The sequence below is a fragment of the Helicoverpa armigera genome, chromosome 4 (genome assembly GCF_030705265.1).
Source record: "Helicoverpa armigera isolate CAAS_96S chromosome 4, ASM3070526v1, whole genome shotgun sequence".
NCBI classification, from domain to species: Eukaryota; Metazoa; Arthropoda; class Insecta; order Lepidoptera; family Noctuidae; genus Helicoverpa; species Helicoverpa armigera.
In genome coordinates, this window is record NC_087123.1 from 9,887,970 (window position 1) to 9,910,428 (window position 22,459).

Here is a 22,459-nt window from a genome sequence, read left to right on the forward strand (position 1 = left end):
CGTCTTTCAAAACACCATACATTATCCCATTGAATTCACCCCACATTGGTTTAACGTCGCAAGTGTAACTAAGGCTTGAATGGGACGGACTAAACCCTCTTACAGCGATTCAAAAGGAACCCTCTGATATGATTTTCACAGAAAATTGCTTACAACAAAAGGGAATTGGACGCTTTTGTTGATATACCGGATTTATATCGTCAACATACGCGATGCTTGGGTTACGTGAATATGATACTTTGTTCCGCCTTCTCCTCTCGTTGGCCGTGTTGACAACCCGCAATTATGTAGCCGGAAAATTATTATACCTGTATTTTCTCGACCTAAAACATAAACATGTAAAATGACAAACCTACCCCGTCCCGTACCTTTTGCGGTTTGCCACAACTTATTCATAAAAACAAAAAGCAACACGAAAGCAATTAATCTGAAGTAAGTGCGATAGCAAACAAAAAAAGACGTTAGCGTAACCATAATATTTCACGACGTCCCAGCAAAGAAACGAAAACAAAAATCACAGGCATGTTTTTAAAATTGCACATCTCACACAAAAAGTTCTTAGCAATTAAAAATAATTGCGAACATCTTAAAAGGCGAAACTGCACCTACAGTACGTTCGCAAAATTCTTTGTGGAGTCAAACTAGGGACTCACTCCAGGTGGAAGCGCGAGCGATCCAAGAACAATGAGGCGCCCTCAAAACAACCAGGATGCCTAGGCATTGTACACCGCCAACGCTTTCAAACCACTCTTCGTCCCTCTTAATTAAGGGGGGCAATACTCGAATGCTTCTCGCCGGCGTCAATGGAGGCCATTCAGACGTGTGCCGTCTGCGCCGAGATAACGAACCTCTCTCGGTTATTACCGCCAGCATTTTTCTACTTAAAACTTGCCATATGTTAAACATTTTGTTGCTTTTTTAGAAGAGCTGGTGTCATTTTGAATATTTGAACATGCAGTTGTGTTTCAGCTAAATATTTTGCTCCGTGGAATGTCATAAAGTCGTGCTCACTATCTGTATATAGAACAAAAATATGATGCAGTATAAAAGGTATTTTATTAAAGTCACTTTTTCGCTTTGAAAACTAAAAGGGAGAAAACTTTGAAGTGACAACTTACTTCAACTTTCATTTTATTTATAGCAACACAGTGTAAGTTTGCTCAAAGTTTCTGTCAACTTAGAAAAGTAACAAAAATGCTTTTAAAATACAGCCGTAAACGAGTGTTGGTGCACAAGAATTCAGCTGATTAAATATTAAAACAGACTGAATATTCCGTTGCCTTCATGAAATTGGTATGAAAAAGATTATTGTAAAAAGATAACGCCGTTCCCGCCATTTATCTTTCTGCATGGCGGCCTCTCTGTAAGATTAAATGTGTTTCTCTCATTTAATAACAAGTAAAGAAAGTAAAAGCTTTATTCACAACCTTTTCACGTAAGTGCTCATAATTTAACTTATTACTAAGGTGAGACTTGAATGGAGGTCCCGAAAAGAATACAATATTTTAGTTTAATGTGACGGAAAAAGAATGAGGGCAACATTTTTCTAGAAACTTTAGACATTCTGTTCATCTTAACTTACTTTTCACATTCATAAGTTAAAAACATAAAGCTTGAAAACTTACATGATCTTTGTCATTCGAATTATAGCCCCATCCGTCCTGCGAAACGAGACCACTTTATCCACTGCGCTTCTTATAGAACTTATTACGTCTCAATTAGGTTTAAATTACTTGGAATCATTAGCAGAGTTTATGGCACAGGATTCCAAACCCAGTATGGGAATACTGGTTGCGATACCGTTATGACTAGCCTTGGGAAACGGGATTGCCACCAGTTGTTGTGCCCATAACATGAGAGTATTACTAGCATGCTTTAAATTTATGGTATCGGGATCCTGTGTGGTCAACTGGTCACATATTTTCCATTTCATATGAGCAATATGCGGATCTGCATATATTTTATTCAGTCTTCGCAAATATCATGCAATAGAAATATTTTCATATGGCTAAAAATTCAACGTAAAATATTTATTTGCAATTCCTAGAAATCGGATTTGAGCCTTTGACAACTATAATTTTCCAATATTTTATTTTTGATTTCAGTTTTGAAAGAAATATGTGCTCTGATCTCCTGTGGCTATTGGAGTATTAAAATTTATATGGGGTTTAAACTGCAGTTCTCAAAACACCCTTATACAGTGGGTATTAGGTTGTTAAAGCTTATGATAATTGCGACTGTAAAATATGCACTTCTTCGGACTGCAAAGCTAGTTATTAAAATATCGGGAGACGGCAAACATCATCATTAACTAAGTACCAATCCAGTTATAGGAAAAGGATATAAAACTTGAACCTTGGTATTTTATAATAGCATTGCACTGGTACAAACATTTTATTTTCTTATCAAACATTTTTTGTAATAGATTTCTTTCTTTCAAGAGTTCAATACCTATATGTTATGTTTTTCCCTCATTTCTAACTCGATTTATTTATCTTCTGGACAAAGGCCTCCCCATTTCACTTCTTGGTTCCCGATACTTTGGGATCCATTGAAACTAGTAGACATCCAGATCGTCCCACCGTCTCTTCCAAAACCCGCTTTGTCTGCGGTGTCCTAAAGGGTTTATATTCGACAATATATTATCCAGTCAACAATATTTTTGCGACAAAGTAAGGAACGAGTAAATAAGGAATACTGTTCAAATCCATCAAACATTTTATTTCCCCTTCTGTACGGCTCAAAGGAATAGCTAACAACACTCCTCAAGTACCTATGCTTCATGAAATATTCTGAACAACCATGCTCTCTTGTCGAGTCTTCAACGAGAAAACATAATAAATACAGTATATGTAGTAGGTATCTTGCTTCAGTAATGACTAAAATAAAAAGTCTTTCTTTTTTCAAGCTGCAGGAGAATCAGCTCTTTTATGGAGGTAGCTTTTACAGAAAACAGCCCCCAAAACCCGCCTTTTACCACTTCCTATATGTGTTCCAAAGAAGTGGTGAAACAAATTTCCATCCGAGCATACAATTCTCACAAACTTTCGCGATCCATAAAAAAAAATGCTTATAACCAATACACAACTCAATTCACCAATAACAGTTATTTCATTATTGCGAATCGTTAACATAATCAGAACTGGCACTCAATACAAAGAATCAATTTATTAATTAATGCGGCTTCATCAACTTCTTGCATTTTTCTCTGAACTTATAAATGAAAAAGAACAACTGACATTGCTTTGTTAATTTCAATAGAGCATGATTTTCTTAAAAGCTTTTATTAAAGTTGGCCATTTTACTCGTAATACAATGTCGCAAGTCGGTTTTGATATTTGATATATTCTGTTATTCGATAGAGCTTAAATAATTATGCATACAGAACGAATTTTGTTAACAATTCAATACCCCTATGAATTGAATGAATCCGATTCAGATAAAAAGGCATTCATTTCATTATTAATACACCCTGTTGAATTGAGAACCATCCTCTTTTTGGGAAGTCGACTTAATTATTAATCTATTATAAAATATTAATTAATAAGATCGGGAAAAGTATTTCTAACAAACTGTCAATACATAATCTATTTTACGTATAATATTTTATAAGAACTCCAAAATACACTGCTAGCCTAAACTATATGCAATGAAACATTATGAATCCATTCTGAAAGCATTTCATTAAAACAATAAGTAATTTACAATCATTTACTGAATTGGAATACCGGGTGGTACAAGTTAGAATTGTAATTTATCGAAGCAATCAATAGCCATAAACGTTAAAGAATTCCTTGTCGGCCACATAACTTGAATCAATAGAGAATAGATACGGTAATGAAGAAACCTTCGGAATAGCGTTAAAACCTCTTTCGAACAGTTGTTCTACTGTTTAGCACCTCGACCATTAACGGCCACAGATAATAAAGAATACCTACTCACTGCTTGAAAAGTCAAACGGTCATTGACCCCGTTTAGATTATGTAAAAATTCAAGGTAATATAATTGCAGGATTTTAATTACGTAACAGATATTATTTACTTACCTTCATATGATTTTACATTTTTTAAAATAACAACTTCATAATAAACATACTCAATTAGAATAAAGACTTCATAATGCTTTCCATTGCCCGCCAAAAAGTTTACCTTTACTATGGTTTTTCTACAATTGTCTGTGAAAAAAGTTAGTGTTAAGATTTTCCAATGATTGATTTGCATAATTTAATTTTGATTATTAATATTTAATGATATTTTCTAATATATTTTTACGACTACACAATAAACGTGTTACTTTATGCAGAAGCGCATTTAATGTTCCGACAATAATTTAAGAAGGCGCTCCAAACAAGAAGTTTGTTCAGAAAATACGCTTTTCATTATCGTGTTTATGAAGAATTTATGTGAGTAAACCTGTATGTAATGTATTTGAAGATAATTGTATTGATTTATTCCTTCCTAGTTCCCTATGTAAAAGGTAGTTGTTTTTCCAAGTATGTAGCTACGCTCACGCATTAGAAGTTAAGCAAACATTCATGGAAAAAGTTTTACCTACTTAAAAGCTAAGTATACATAATAATAATAGTTGACTATCAAACTGCAAGCCTTAGTTACTGACCATAATATCGAATCTAAAAAGTTTTAAATCGATTTTTCTAGAAGTAAAATCCAATCAAACTTTAGTAGCTAACGGCCGAGTTAGCGAGTACCTAATGCTTGCACATTTATTGTTCCTGCACATTTATATTTTTAAAGTCTATTATTATACGGAAAGTAATGTTTATGCAATGGAAGCCGCATTCGACTCGAATAAATTCTTGGTTTGAATTTAAAATTCTCGTTAAGTGCCACTGCGTCACTGAAGCCAGCAATCATAGGCCGGCGACCCCTTGCGGTCGATAGTGCTTTGTATCAAAGAGTTTTATTTCTTTTTTACAACACTACACATTGTCTATGAAACTATGATCGAGTAACGGATAACCGATTACTATCGATTATTAGACGGACGGATCAAATCGATTGTTGATTTTGTTTCGTCACCCTTTTCAGCGATGGCGAGAAAAACCCGAGCATTCTTTATCTATGAAGATTTAGTTTAGGTTTCTTATCTGTTGTCTATAAAGCGATCATGCTCGCCGGTGTAGTGTATAAAGTATAGGATATCTACTATCTATTGAAGACTCGTTGAAGAGATTACATAAAAGATATCGTCGAGTATAAATTGACAAGGCCCCTCCACGGAGGTAGTTTGTAATATATTTCTTACGCATTTTCAAGATAAATGCTATGTGATGACTACCATTTATTCTACTTCGCAGTAAACAAAGATTATGCTGAGTAGAGTGTAATAGTTTTAAATGGGTGATTACGCGTCAAATAAACGATCTTTATGCTGGAGAAAAGGCTGAGAAAATAGCTATCGTTTTTATAATAATGAGACATTTTCTATATTTAATGATCTGACTCGGCTGGTTCAACCATTTGATATTCTGCTCAGTTTTTATGTCGTCTGTTTAAACTAGCAATTTTGAAGACCCATCGTGTGGAAAATATATTTTGATACATTTTTATTAGTCTTCAGATAAAGACTAAAGATGCAATAACGCTCATCAGTGAATAACATTTCAGAGAAGAAAGGATATTAAACATTACTCTTAGAGCTAAGTAGAAATAGAAGTAAATCCTCATAATCTCTATTAATATAATCGCAATAAGAAACGGTCGCGGCCTATGTATAGACAGTCGCCCGAGGCTAGAATCTTGCACAGAAAGCCGATGATCCGAGGAACGAGCCGAACGAGCCTATTTGATCTACATAAGTAAATAACTGGAATACAGCTGTGATATGTAGAAAGTGCAAACATTGTACCGAAGCACATATTGCTAGATGTTACAGATTTTTTGGTATAGAGTTACCTAAGCAAATATAGAGGTTGCACTTCTACCTGAAATTTCAAATGTAGAAATTGTATTTTGGTTTTCTTTTTTTCCAAAAAAGGCACGGTAAATATTCATACAACTCTGAAAGTTTGGAATTAACGTTTAGATTTTTTCAGAACGAGTTTTTTAGCGTGGTTACCTGGGCTAGATAAAAAAAGACAGAGAAGGAACGTTAAATGACTAGACAAGTTTTAATCTTATGGCGGATTAAGTAAGATATCCAATGAAGCGCTGAACGTTATAATTAAGCCTTAGCACTAGATACTAATTATATTATTACAACGATACTGCAATAGCTTTCGTTTAATACTTGATTTTAATACTCAGTCTCGGGAAGTGCTCTCATAAGCTTAAGTTGTTATTAAAATCGGAGCAACTACATAAAGATATAAAGATTTCAGAGCGCAATAAAAACGGTGCAAGACTTATATGAAGCCATCAAAATATCGTATTTTTTTACTGTTAGGTACTTTGTACAAACCAGTCTGGGTTTCCAATTAAAATGCGTAGGTACCATAATAGGGTAGTTTCCAGGGTCGAAATAATGAAATAATATTTAGTCCGCTTTTTAGATAATCAAAAAATATTGGATACGTATTTTTTCTTTTTTTAATTGAACATAAAATGACAAAGATAATACGCTTCAAAAATTAGGAGTGGGGGCCTTTTACGTCACAGTCTCCTGAAAATTGTAGCAACTTGTGACGTCACACTCAACTTTAACACGCTATATCTTAACAAGTTCTGATCCAATTTAAAAAAGAAAAAATACGTATCGCTTAATTTTGGACAATCTACAAGACGGACTAATTATTATTTTTTAGGAAACTACCCTATTATGATGTTATGTGAAATGTGAATTCTTTGTCGAAACTCTTTTGCATCGTTTTATAAGTCTTTGAAGTCATTTATTTTAGTTTAAGTCTACCATTTACAGACTTAACGTAAGTTATACCTGGATAAACGTCTGATATTTCTCCACTTTAAGAAAATAAAGCATTTTGAACTTCAAGCCTTTTCAGCGGAAAATGGAGCAATAACGTTCTAAAGAGGAATAAACTGCTTTCATACCCCGGTCAATACCTTACTTCTTGGTAAGTAGTTTCTTTGTGAGAGAATTAGTATACGCTTAAAATAATGAGCCACATTTATTTAAAAAAATACAAACATCCCAATTAAGAAACTCCTCTTTGGGGAGTTGGTTAAAAACGTAAGCTGCGAAGGAACTTAAGAACACACGACGCAACAGTTCCAAATAATTGTAAAGTTTCATTATAATTTGATAAAAATATGCCCAATCAGAAAGTACCTACCTGGCTCACAAAAACACAATTTTCACCCCTAAATCTCATAATTCTATTATCCAATTCCCTCGCGTATAATAGTAAGGAAATGAGAAAGTAAATCAACTCGAGATCTTCAAACTTTGTCTCCAAGATCGTAAGAGTTCTGCGCAAAAACGTCCCTATTCATCAAATGTGTACGTGAGGGATAAATCTCTCGAATCGTATTTCCGTACGTAATCGTACGATTCACTGAGTACTAGCGAACTTAGGCCCAGCTTCACTGATAGCATAAACGCCCGTTTTTTTTTCTTAAACAACTTAATTATTTACTGAATCGAACTTCTTTATATTTTTAAATTTTTATTAATAAGATCTCGTAAAGGCCTTTAAATGAATGAATGAATAAAATGATTTGACTTTGATTTAACGTGAAAATTCATGGTAAAGAGTAGTTTTAACAAGACTAACGTTTACGTTGTCGGTGAACTTGGGCGTTACGCCGAAAGCGAATCACGTTGCATTTTTTTTAAGTGAAAAAAGTCAGCGCCGGGAATACATTTTCGGCGTGTGCGTCCGAAATGTAAGCGTGCCAAATACGCATTTTAGTTTTGTTCGAAAACTTGTAAAGGAATTTGTGGTCGGTACGGCCGTTAGCGAAAAAAAAGTAAAAGCACTTTCTATCCTGTATTTAATGGACTATGTAGTGATTTAAAACCTATTTGAAACTTTGCATTCGGTACTTCAACAGCCGTGTTTCTATTACAAGCTGAACCATAACGATTGAAAACAGAGAACTGCGTTGTAAACGGCCTATAAAATAACAATAATCATTAATTACAAGAAAGCCCCTATTTGGAATCCATGAGGCTGGCTATAAAAATCTTTAATTAAACTTCTGTCTTCACTATAACAAACAAGAAAATTTATTTTAAACAAATAACGATTTGTGGTTTATTGGTTTAATAAATTAAATGATGATTTATTTAACTTTTTACTATTAAACAACTTTTTATAATAGTTATAAGTATTATTCTTACTTCCTTACTTAAATACTACAGTATTTAAGTGGAAGTTATTTCCTTACTACAATAACTTTTATTACAGTTCTAAGGTATAGGGTTAGACCAAATGGCTACTTTCCCACAACTTGTAGCTAATATTAGTTGCATTCGTTATATTCTGTGAAGGTTCTGTATAATTATAAACTATCATCGGCGATTTTCCTGTCAACATTCTTCATATAAGTGGGCATTCAAAACTGTAATATTTCATTATGTAATCACCCTAATATTTCACATATATTTTCCCAGCAAAACAAAATATTAAACACTCCTAAAATATAAGTAAACATATTCCACAAAAATGTTGCCAACGTGAAAAAAAAAACTGAAATAAAAATAATAAAACGCGCCAATAAAAGTTTAATATAGAAATGAAACCGTTTATCCTGAGTCAGAATACGCTCCGATGTACGTTGTATGCAGATTAGGTTGACTCCCCTTTTTTATTCGCCTACGTTCCCAGTACTGTCTTTCAAACACGTGTGAAAGCTGTATAACGATATTATTTTTTTTCTTTGGATTGTAACTGAGAGCACTTGATATTTTTTGGAAAGTATTAAATAAGGTATTTTCATCTGTCATTTGAACACCCTTGGCAGTCCAAACAGTCTTACCAAGGGATACCGTTTTGCCCAGGTAACTGGTTTGAGGAGGTCAGATAGGATGTAGCTCCATGTAAAACTCAGGTACTCAGCTCTGGTTAGACAGGAAGCCTCTAACATTGTTGGGAAAGGCTAAGCTCCTGGCCAAGGCATAACAATTACTACTAAATGGTGCGCTCATCAGGTGCACCTCAAAACGGTGGCGCTTCGAGGAAAACCTCTATTTCTGACTACGAATGGTCACTACAGCGTATGAGCTTCAGATACTTTTCAACCATATCACCAAGTAGATACGTGGTCAAACAATACTGCTTGGAACATAATTATTGTTTCTAGCATTACAATGAAAATAGACAGATCATTCTATGAAACTATTGTTCCTAACAAACCGATACACTATAGTAGTCTACGTTATAATATAATCTGGCAGTAACTAATGAATAATGTACCGTAATACAATCTATTACACCTAGGCAATTTCGTATTCACCTAACTAAATACACATTTCTCTTGCTATCGAGCGAAGGTGTAATATATTCTACATTATATTACTTTACTTAGTTATATTATAACAATAGGACCATGATCTAGGTACTTACGGCCATTATTTCAGCGAATGAGTTTTCATTCCGAGATATTACCTATATTTCCAGGATTTGTATAAGTTAGGTGTTTAATTTAAGACTTATTTGCTATGTGTCCAATTTAAACAATGAAAAACTAATTAGAGCGGAGTCTAGGTATATTAAAAGTGTATTTAAAAATCAAAGTATGTTGAGGGATAGTAATTATCAATCAAATAAAGTTCTTCTTGGAACAATAAATAAAATAAAGCAGAAATACTTTTTTTGTACAAATATTGTCCTAAACATATCAGAACTTAAATTAGTCTACCCATACAATGTCACATAAATACGTCAAACTTTTTCATTTTACATCTGCTGTCCCTCATTTCTAAAACAAGTCCCTTATTTCGAAAACTAGTTCTAATATCCCAGTTTCAAAACAAACATGACGAAGCAACTGACTATGATATCGATTTTGGTACCAGTTAACTATTAACTGCAGTTAAGGTTCAATTACTGTGCTAGTGTGGGTTTATTGGGAATTTCCAACTATTTGAACCCCACTAAGTTGGTAAACAAAGAACATTATAACAAAAACTGATAGTGCAAATAGAAAATCACCTATTTAGAGGTATACATATCTGTATTTTATGTACCCTTGTATGTATTAGCATTTAGCCGTTAATAATTGCTTGTAATTTTTAAACGTTTGGGTTTTGAACCGACTTCAAAAAAGGAGTTTCTAAGTTTATCTCACGTTTCACTGGCCCGATTTGATGCGGTTTTCAGCGGGCTTTCAGCGGGCCGATGCCATACTTATTTTTAATATTCATCTCGTACTACGGTTCTTACGGTACGATTCTACGGTTAAATTAAATTAATTATCTGATGACAGACTATTTTTTCCTGTTCTTCCTTTAAAACAAAATAAGTCATTCCAAAGCACCAAAAAAACAACGCTCTCTCCGTGAATGAACCATTCATTCTTTCGTTCCTTCCTTCATTTATCAAAATTACTAGCTTTTGTGCGTCGACCAATTATTTCCATGACCACCAATTAATGGAAAAGTAAATTAAGAAACCCTCATCTATACATATAATAAATCTGTAAAAAAAGTGTGTCTGTACATTGAATATATTAAAAAAATTATAATTGGTTGGGGTTTAGAAACAGTAATGGAGCACAAATCCAAAAAAAATTTTTTGTCTGTATGTCTGTATGTCTGTATGTCTGTATGTCTGTTTGTTTGTACACGCTAATCTTCGGAACTACTGAACGGATTTCAATGATTTTTTCTTTGTTGTATCAGTATTAAGCCTGGTCAACATATAGGCTATAATTTATCTTCGAAACTTGAAGACCTGATGCAGAACACCAACAGACCAACAAAACTATAAGAGATACAAAAATGGTGCCATGGCAAAAATTGTTTCATGTGATGAGCATTTTCAGCTGAGATAATAAATTTGAAGATCTGGAACACCTGATGTGGAACCCCAAGAGCCCAGCTTCTCTGTACCATATACAGGTATGACGTTTTAGCAAAAGTTGTTCAATTTGATAAGTACTTTCTATTGACTTATACAAATTGAAGATCTAAAACACCTGATGTGGAACTCCAGGGGCCCAGCTAGACTATAGCATATAGAGGTATGACGTTTCAGCAAAAGTTGTTCAATCTGATAAGCACTCTCTGTTGACTTATAAAAATTGAAGATGTAAAACACCTGATGTGGAACCCTAGGAGCCCAGCTAGACTATAGCATACAAAAATATGACGTTTTAGCAAAAGTGGTTCAATCTGATAAGCACTCTCTATTGACGAATAAACATCGAAGATCTGGAACACCTGATGTGGAACTTCAAGAGCAATACTACACTGTCTTAAAATGTATAGAAATGAATGTTATGAAATAGGTATGGTGAATTAAAAAAAGTAATTAGTCCGTCTTTTAGATAACCCTAACTTAATGGACACGTATTTTTTCTTTGCTTCTTCTCACAAACAAATAATAACGAAGATATAACACGCTTGAATTTTGTGTTAAGTCACTGCTAAGTCCAAATTTTACATACCTAGACGTGGCGTCACGAGCCCCCACTCTCCGAATTTGTTGCGTTATATCTCATTATTATTTTGTATGTCTCTTCCAGACTTCGGGTCTACAGAGTTCCGAATTTTCGGCAGGAAAACGTGGGGTCGAAGCCAAAACGCTGAAGCCCTTTTGAGACAACTTTAATGAAATGGTGACACAAAACCGACGATTATCCCTGTATACACTATAGGAATATACCCAAGGACTATCCCCGTTTCAGTGCTAAACTATTGCTAACTATGAATGAAAACTACTTGGGCTATTGTGATGAGATGCTAATGGACTAGGAATGGGGAAACTACGCGAACTATGGATACCTGAAGATGACAATGTATTAGATACATGTAAAAAATGGCAGGTGGAGACTCAGACTCAGACCCCCGGGAATCAGTCACTGAATAGCAACAAGAGGGCAACAGGGACATCATGAGCGACTGAAGTGTGAGGATACCTCGGCGGATTTTAAATGCAGATTAAGCGCTCCCTGTGGGCACCTATCCTCCGAGCAGGGCTACTAACCCTGCTCCAGCGACTCCACTCTGGACGGTCAAGCCAAGCCAGAGGTGTGAGACCTACCACCGTCATGGTTCACTCCGACCGGCCGGACATTGGGGACAGTATACTCTCCTTGGAGGACTCAGTATATATAGCCCCGCGGGGTCGCTACTCCCCGTCATCAGCCTCAGATGTCCTGCGGTGCTTATATCTCATTATTATTGTCGTTATTATCTCAAGAGCCTTTGTCCCAATTATGTTAGGGTCGACTTCCAGTCATGATGCAAGTGAGTACCAGTGTTTTACAAGGAGTGGCTGCCCATCTGACCTCCACAACCCGGTTACCCGCTCAACCCAACACCCCTTGGTAAAACTGGTCAGACTTACTGGCTTCTGACTACCCATAACGACTGCCAAGAATGTTCAATGACAGCCGGAACCTACAGTTTAATATCCCCTCCAAATAACGGTCATTGGTATTAAAAATATACGTAGAAAGAAAATACGAACTTAGAAAAGTTGCATTGGCAGGTACTTGCCAGATCTGGAATCAAAGACGCACGCTCATACTTGAGAGATTGGTTCTCTACCCACTAAACCACCACTACTTCCACTAAGTCATCACGACTTTGTCATCTCAGTAACATTTAATGTTTTTTTACGTAATAACGTGTAATATTTTTGCCACACACATCTTAAATGCGGACTAATTAGAATCACTACTTTTATCCCTATGGTCACGTCTATTGCTGTTCAGTTCTCAGCGTTTTGTTTAGGTAGTCTGCTGTGCTTTTGCCGTTGAAGTACAAAAATTAAAGGACAATGGGCGATTCCGGTCCAAATGTCCACCACGAACAAGACCTATATGGCTAGATAGCCCGTTAAATATGGAACATTTTTTGTTATGAAAGTAAAAAAAAATATAATGCCAAAAAAAAGTTATAGCAAAATCAAATACAACATTTTATAGATTTTTCAATTTAATTTTTTCAATTACTTTTCGTGATGTTCAATTTTCGTACTTTCTGAAACTTCTGTCAAAATAGAATTGTTCATTATTAGAGAGAAGACACCACCAGTTACATCGAACTTTCTTAGATCCAGGAACCGCTGAGTATATTCAAGCACTTCTGGCGCCTCAATTGGTTAGTGATTCGTACATCCATCGGGCAAAAAATATGGGCTGTTTATATACAAATGTGTCTTACTCATCGTAGTTTTAGATAAAGTGCAGAAATGGAAGTGGAATAAAATAAAAATAAAAATATGATAACATACAAAAACTACCGAAAATTAAGAATACATTTCTGGCCATAACTTTTTTTTGGCATTGTTTTTTTTTACTTCTTAGTAAAAGTTACTCTAAATTAAGTGGACTATTTAATTATATAGGTCTCGTTCGTGGTGGACATTTGGACCAAACTTCATACATTCTTGCCCAATCTCCTTTATGGTGCGTTTCTGTTGTAATGGCTATAGTGCAGTCATTGAAGCGAAAAATACGGTCTAACCTCCGAATTTTTTTACTGTGAACCGATTTGCATGAAATTTTGGAATTAGGTTCATCTTACCCTTAACTTTAAAAGTGAAAATGATTTGAACTCCGCCACCCCCCCTGGGGGTGGTTGCCACCCCCTCTTTGGGGTGAATATTTTTTTTTGCAAAATAACCTCGGATATCGATAGAAGACCTAATTTTAAGCAAAAGTTGTCTTTAAAGTTTAAAAAAAAATCCAATACTTTTCAAGTTATTGGCAATTGAACATTCGCAATTTTTTCACGTTTTTCATCGGTTTTTTGCAAATATCTCCAAAAATATACGTTTTATCGAAAATTTATTAAGAACAAAATTGTAGCAGGTAAAACAACGAACAATTTGTTTTTTTATAAAGTGTTCTAAGTGCAATATTAAGCTAGATATTAATGATCAAAGCCGTTTTTTATTTTGTCTGAAATTTAATCGACGTAGTTTATGCCATCTATCATTTTAGTAAGTTGATCAATTTACGAGTTTTATTATTTTCCGGTCACATATATACACATTACAATAGTTGTGACTCTTTATTATACTGCCTACTTTCACATTGCTCCAAATATTGACACTCCGAAGTTTTCAGTTACTAAGTAGAAAAAAATATGACAAGTTTTTGGACCGTAACTCCTTCAATTTTCATGCTATCACAATTTATAAAAAACCACTGTAAAAGTAATTAAGAGGGCTACAACATCCATCATTGCAATATATAGTAAAGAACTTTTTTCTAAAACGGTGAAGGGTTAAAGGGCTTAAGAGAGGCTGTGATTGCACTGGCACGCGCTCTTTAAACAATCATATCTCCGTCAATTTTTGTTCGACAGAAAAAACAAAAAAACCAAATTGTTTGTCACAAAAATACCAATTTTTTTTATCAGTACACTTTTATACGTATCTGTCGTAATTTTTGAGATATTATGAAAAACAAGTGGGTTTTTCTTTAATTTGAAATTTTGTTCTTTTCGTTAATCGTGACTTTTTTGAAAAATATATGTCCTGAAGCAGCCAAACTGATACTATCTATCAAACTCTTCATAATAAAGTTAATCCTAGGCGGAATACGATTAATTTTAATTTTGGTGGAAATGGCACTTATGAAACCCATTGATTTAAAAGAAAAAATATAAGATGCTCCCCTTATTTGCAATACAGCTCACTTATTTTACGTGCAAAAGACTTTTAATAGCGCTCATCTTAAAGCTTATTTCAAGCACTACAAACCCCATTTGTATTAGAATATATAAAATTCATCTGCTCGCCGCTACATGGCATTGACCACAACCATTAAATTTCAGACAAAATAAAAAACGGCTTTGATCTTTAATATCTAGCTTATTATTGCACTTAGGACATGTTATAAAAAAAACAAATTGTTAGTTGTTTTACCTGCTACAATTTTGTTCTTAATAAATTTTCGATAAAACGTATATTTTTGGAGATATTTGCAAAAAACCGATGAAAAACGTGAAAAAATTGCGAATTTTCAATTGCCAATAACTTGAAAAGTATTGATTTTTTTTTAAACTTTAAAGACAACTTTTGCTTAAAATTAGGTCTTCTATCGATATCCGAGGTTATTTTGCAAAAAAATATTCACCCCAAAGAGGGGGTGGCAACCACCCCCAGGGGGGGTGGCGGAGTTCAAATCATTTCCACTTTTAAAGTTAAGGGTAAGATGAACCTAATTCCAAAATTTCATACAAATCGGTTCACAGTAAAAAAAATCGTAGCAATAATGCTTCAATGACTGCACTACTATGCGTATTCCGTTGTTTCCAAGTCAACGGGCCCTTAAAATTCAATATCAGACGATACAGATCTTTGATTTTGCTGACCCCGTAGTCGCTGGCATAAGGGACAGGATCCGCGTACGAAGTCGCGGGCAGAAGCTAGTCTTGCATAAAGATTTTAAAAGAATGCCGTCCAATTTTCTTTTTAACACGCTTTTAACTTTTGGTTCCGCCTACACTGCCAGTATTCACGTTTATATATTTTAATGGCATTGTTTGAATGCTCTAAAGTGAAAATTGTAACCTAATTAGGTAGAAATTTTAGTTTCAAGATGCAACACTTAATCAGAAACTATTGCATTACGAGCTAAAGTCCAATTTTAGATAAAAAAAATATAATACAGAAAGAGCCAATAAGTCGCATTGAATAAGACCTCTGATTACATTTTGTAGAGTTAATAGCTAATATTTTCTATAACGTTCTCTATGACCGATAACACGGTTATAAAGTTTAAGTATCACGTGTTTTTTCCTCACTTATATGTTATCCATTACCATTGAAACGGCACATTTATATCGGGAATATCGAAATAAAACCAGTAGCCGACAATTAAAGCCGAATAAAATACCTTCTATGTGAGTTGGTCACACTGTTTATTGTACCAATTTAATGTTATAACGGCAGGTGAAATAGTATAGTTTGAAATCGTGCCGCGCCTTGCTTTCAAAGGGAGCATAATCATTTATTACTTCGTGAGATTATTGAGTAAAAAGTTTTATAGCACCCATTGAATTGAACATCTATTGGGTAGTTTTAAAGTGAAATAATGAATTAATTTTTATTAGTGATTAAATGGATTTAGGAAACTTTCAATTTAGTTTTATGAACACCCATTCTTAGGTAACTCAATTTTTATAACCCATCATCATCATCATCATCAGCCTATCGCAGTCCACTGCTGGACATAGGCCTCTCCAAGTGCACGCCACTGAGATCGATAATCTTTTATAACCCATTTAACTAAAAAGAATGTTGATGAAAAAAATATTAATAAGTATACATTGTAAATACATACCTGTATGTAGAGGTATTATGCGTACTCGGAATTCACAAATACGTACAATAGAACGAGCTCATACAAAACCAGAAACAATGAAAGGATATACGTCGGAACAACATAATCCTTTTCTCGTACAGACACATAATACATGGCTAAAGGGTGCCAAATCGAATGACCGGCCAAAGGGACGCAATGGGAATCGAATCGGCTATTCGTGGCACGTTTAATTGATAGCACCATTAGCACTATAGTGTCTCTACGTTGTGTTACCGTGGGATAGAATCTAATAAAAACTTATTTGTAGTTTCCTCTCTATGGGAGCACTTAAAATATTGGGAGTTGAGATATCCAATTTATGTTGTGAAAGGATTAAGGGTTTGGACACACTAGAAGGCTTATAAGCTTTTACTTAGGTATGCTCTTATATAAGTGTGTATGCAAATAAAATAATTTAAAAACCATCCATTTTGATCTCTTCGTTCCTCTGTGCAGCAGGTCATTGATGACCTGCTGTTGCTGCTGCTGAAAAGTTGCTGGCAACTTTTTCTTGTGTATTTCGTGCACACAAAATTAGACTGAATACATATTGTCACATGACATTTCACACTAATATCAGATAACACAGCTTCATAATCATCACGTATTGACGTAGGTAATAATCAAATAATCAATAATAATCAATCTACCCACCTACTTACAATATGGTTTTAAGTAAATGTGCTGTGTGTAAGAAGAATATTACGAAAAAGGCGCCAGGATTAGAGTGCAGTAGATGCAACAAAACAGTCCATGCTGACTCAGCTTGCGCAAAGTTGTCCAACAAGCAGCTGAACACCCTACGCAACTCTACAGGTATAGAATGGAGCTGTGAAGACTGCATGCTAAACTTGTCACGTAGGTCATCTTTTCTCGTTCCCGATGACGAAGGCGAAGAGGATTCTGATTCTGACCACGTCGTTAATGCGAAGGCCACTTTTGACCCTCGCAAACTGGCACAAGACATATCGCGAGAACTAAAGAAAACCTTTCGCGAAGAGATAAGTGGCCTACAGTCCTCACTACAATTCCTAAGTGAGCAAATAGATTCTATGGAAAAGTCCGTTAAACACCAAGACACTCGAATCAAAGAACTTGAAAATAAAAACAAAGACCTTCACAACAAAAACAAGAACTTGGAACTCCGAGTTGCTGTACTAGAACAGGATATAAAACAAATTGAACAGAATACGCTCTCGTTAACACTAGAAGTAGCCGGCTTACCTGAAATTTCACCACCCGATGTTCCTGATGTACTAGCAACTGTTGGCACAAAACTTGAATTAGATGTTCAAGACATTCAGTTCTCGTATCGAATCCCCGGCAACAAAGACAAACCCTGTACAATCGTTGCCGAAATGAAATCGAAGAACGCACGAAATCAATGGATCGCTGCTAGCAAAAAAAAGAACATGACGGTGGGACAAATATTCCAAGACGTCGCCGAAGACAGAGCTCATAAACGTATCTACATTAGAGAAGCACTCTCAAAGCATTTCAAGACTCTTCTATACAATACTAAGCAACAACTACGTGAATCATTTCAGTATATATGGTGTAAAGACGGAAAAGTATATGTAAAAAGAAACGATAATAGTAAAACATATGTTATCCAGTCTGTACAAGATATCGATCAAATTAAAAAAGAAAATAAATCGTAAGTAATCATAATAATCAGCCCCATTAGCATTTAAGTTTTCTATATCCCTCCCTTTGCAAACTACATTTTAGTACTCTCTATGGAAGAACTTCATATTAAAGAAATTATTGATTGTAATTCGTTAGACTCTTTTTTTAAACAGTTACCTTCCACAAAAAATCTAAATTTCTCTTGTATACATATAAATATCCGATCATTAATTAAAAACTTTGTAAAACTACTGCAAATCATTCATAACTGCCCAATTCCTATAGATATCATTGTACTCACGGAGGCTGGAATATCTGATAACATTGTTCAGTTGTATAATATACCTACCTACAATACATATTCACAACTTCGAGCGAATAAAAAAGGTGGCGGAATAATTGTGTACGTAAAAGATTATTTAAAGTTTACTCCGATCCAATACAAAAGTTTTACTTTTGAACATTTAACAGGAATTTTGAAAATAGGACGTAATCAAGACATTGTATTGTGTTCCATATACAAACCACCAGTTTCGAATAAAACAACCTTTGTAAATGAATTAGGCAGGTACATCTCTCAGTTTGATTCAAAAACTAATCTTATTTTGGTAGGGGACACAAACATCGACCTAAAATCCATGTCATCTCATAAAAACTCGTATTTAGAAACACTGCACGGGCGCGGATTGATGTGTGGAATCACGGATTACACGAGAATTGAGACAAAGCAAGATCTTATCACGAAAACTTGTATTGACCATATATTTGCTCGTCTCCCCACATTAGACCCGTACTCGGCAGCGCTAAACATCGTACTGGCCGATCATCGTGCGGTAATACTTACCTGCGTAGATAATACTGCTCTAAAACAGATACAGCATGTTTCGAAAGTCAGCATCGACTATAATAAATTCTATAACGAGTTAAGTAAGGTTAATTGGACTCTAACAAATGATATGCAGTCCTCAAATGAAATTTATAATTTTATTTGCAAATCTTTTACCTTTGCACGCAACCAATCATATACGGAGAGTATTTGCAAGAAACGTCGTAAAATATTTCGAGTACCTTGGATGAATAAAAATATTAAAAACCTTTGTGACAAGCGTGATGAACTATTCCAATTGTGGAAAAACAATCCAACAAACGTTCATATAAGATTAAATTACAATAAAACTAGAAATAAAGTTCATAGGTTATTGGAGAAAAGTAGAAATTTATATTATACAAAAAACATAGAACATAATTTTAAAAATACAAAAAAAGTCTACCAAATTGTAAACCAAATGCTTGGCCGGGTAACGTTATCAGTCGATGAAGCGATATTGAAAGCTTTCGATGCACAAGGATTAAGCATTAAGACAATCACAAATGGCTTTGCACGGGGTTTTGATAAAGCAGTTAAAGAAATAATTCCGAATTGTAATTTGAAATTATTAGACCCATTGAACGACTGTAAGCCCGTAAATTCATCTATAATGTTTCAGAAAGCCACAACTGATAAAATACAGAAAATTATTAAAAACCTTGACTCCAATAAAGCTCCTGGCGACGACGCTATTAAAGTCTCAGATCTAAAAGTAATTAATAAAGAAATATCAGTAGCAGTAGCGAACCTTGTTAACATTAGTGTTAGAACAGGTATGTACCCTAAATCTTTGAAAAAGGGTTGTGTCAGACCTATTTTCAAGAAAGGTAAACGCAACGACTTCAACAATTACCGACCAATAACTATTCTGTCAACAATAGATAAAATCGTTGAAAAGTACGTGTGTCAACAAATCCACAAGTTTTATAGTGACCATGGTGTTATACACCGTAATCAGTTTGGCTTTCAACGTGGTAAAGGTACTACTGAATTGCTATCTAGCTTTACCGATCAAGTCAATGAACACATGAATAATAAAAATCACGTGCTAGCCCTATTCATAGATTTTTCTCGCGCGTTTGACACCCTCAACCACACACAACTCCTAAACAAGCTTGAGACTAGTGGTATACGCGGTCCTCTACTAGAATGGTGTAACAGTTACATTAGCGACCGTAGCTTTCAAGTCAAAATCGAAAATACACGTAGTGACACTATTATCACTACTGAAGGAACGGCACAGGGATCAGTAATCGGCCCTTTACACTTCTTGACGTACGTAAATGACATGAACAGTTACTTAGAACATTGTACTTGTTATCAGTTTGCTGATGACACATGCTTATTGGTGGCCGACAAAGACCCAAATAAAGCATGCAAGCTACTACAGTCCGACTTCAATACACTAAGTAAGTGGTGTCATGACAATGGTTTAGTGCTTAACCCCAACAAAACGAAACTCATGCATATCAGGTCGCCTTACCTTAAACAGTCGTTAACCTGTCATATAACAGCTCACGAACACAGTTGCCTACACACTGTCTCATCTTGTTGTTGCCCTGTTATTAAACTAACTGACTCACATACCTACCTGGGACTTAACATTGATGACAAGATAAATTGGACCAACCATATTGAACATGTCTGTAATAAATTGAGACAGTTCCTTGCAAATATCACCATACTTACCAGACGTATTCCATATAAGGTTAAACTAATGCTATACAACTCATTGGCGGAGTCACATGTTCAATACTGCCTCAGCAGTTATGGTCGTACCTATAACACACACCTCAACAAAATTTATAAAATTCAGTTACGAATATTAAAGAGAATAGTGTCACCAAAAACTAAATTACGATACAAAGATAATGAATTAGGCCTTTTTAAACATTGTAATACTTTACCAGTCCACCTCCAATTCAAATTAAATTTATTAAAGGAACAGTTTTTTAATTCATACTTATTCACAAAAAAAGAACATTCTGTATACACAAGAAGCATCGCTCAAAACAAGTTATGTACAGTGCGAGCCGATAATACGTTCGGAGAAAGAACTACTTGCTATATGGTTCCCCGGTTAATTAATCAACTACCCTCTGATTTGCGAAATAAAATAACAAAAAATAATTATAAATCTGTTCTCAAAAAACATCTGTTGGATGACATGGGGATTGGAACGTGGTGATGTACTTGTCTATTCAATTCTCACACTCTTACTATTGATTGTGCTGTAATTCTTTATTGTATAATTCGTCAACAATTGTATTGAGATCCGATTTCCGTAGCATAAGGACAAACCTCAGTGGTTTATTTGTGCTATTGTAACAGAAAATTGTATGTTTTTATGTTTTGATAATAAAAAAAAGGTACATGGTCCACATTTTAGACGCTTATTAAGTGTGTACCATCCTCAATAACATCAGAAGCCCAGGAAGCTACGTCTCTCAATTATTGTAGATGCATCCTGTTTTATAAACTGCACTCAACACGGTGGCACGAGAAAATAAGACTTCAAACGATGGCTCTAATAGGTTCTTTAACATGGTTGAAGTCGATATCATCAGTCTCACTTAAATGTAGCGAGAAATATTTTAGAAAGAATGCGTTCTAATTTTAAAAGCTTTCTATTTTACAGCGACCTGCAACAAACAAACACAAAGTACGCATGTTAGTTTGCTAATGTGCAACGCTTAACAATATCGTTAAACAAAGTTACAGAAATCATTTTGGCGAGTTCCAGTTGTTGTTTCGTGGTCCGCGTAACGATTAAACTATTTGTACAAATGGTTACCTACAGTTTCAACGCATTCCGGAACTGCAATGAAAGTATCAATTTATTCCCTCTGATATATCCGACACCACTCGTTAAACTGTTGTTTTTTTTTTTTAACAAACAGAGAAAACTCTTTAATAACGCAAGCGGTAAATAAACGTGTGTAAAACATAATTTCCGTATGTATATTACCGTTCAAAAATTCATCACAACGTTAAAAACTACGGGTGGAGTTTAAAACGGCTTGCGCTACTCAAAGCGCTTACCGTAGAGGGCTTCAGTTTTCTATGTGCGAAACTCGCTGCAAGCTGGTAGTAAAACATAATTATGTCACCCTACTAAACTTCAGCCGTCTCGTGTAAAGGACTAGTTGCTTCACGATTATTTCTCAATGGCTCTAGCCTCCAACCCATCGCAAGCCCAAAAGAAAACACACTTTATTTTTATGTCCTGCGGTCTCTTTGTAAAAGCATTTGCAGTTGAAACAACAGGCTTTTAGGTAAATGGCTCCAGGTAAAAACAGTTTTATTGGCATGCGTGGAGAGGTAATAAAAGTTGATGCCTACATTTTCATGTGTTTTTTAAGACTACTTAAGACTTAGCTGGCTAAAAACATTTAAAACAGAATAGTCTTGTTTTTGTTTAAAATATATATATAAAATAAAATAAAGTATGATATACCTCTATATAAAGTTATATTCAGCATTATCCGCATAACACAAATCATTTTGCGTGAAACAACCCTCATTTATTAATTAAACGCGTCAACATTATCGGAAA

The 22,459-nt window shown here is 34.8% G+C and overlaps 1 protein-coding gene across 1 annotated transcript in view; it reads left to right on the forward strand.

Annotated features, from left to right (window-relative positions):
• Positions 1-22,459, forward strand: part of LOC110375009 (protocadherin-like wing polarity protein stan) — a 174,720-nt gene that overhangs the window by 117,945 nt on the left and 34,316 nt on the right. The gene's annotated exons all lie outside the window — the stretch shown is intronic.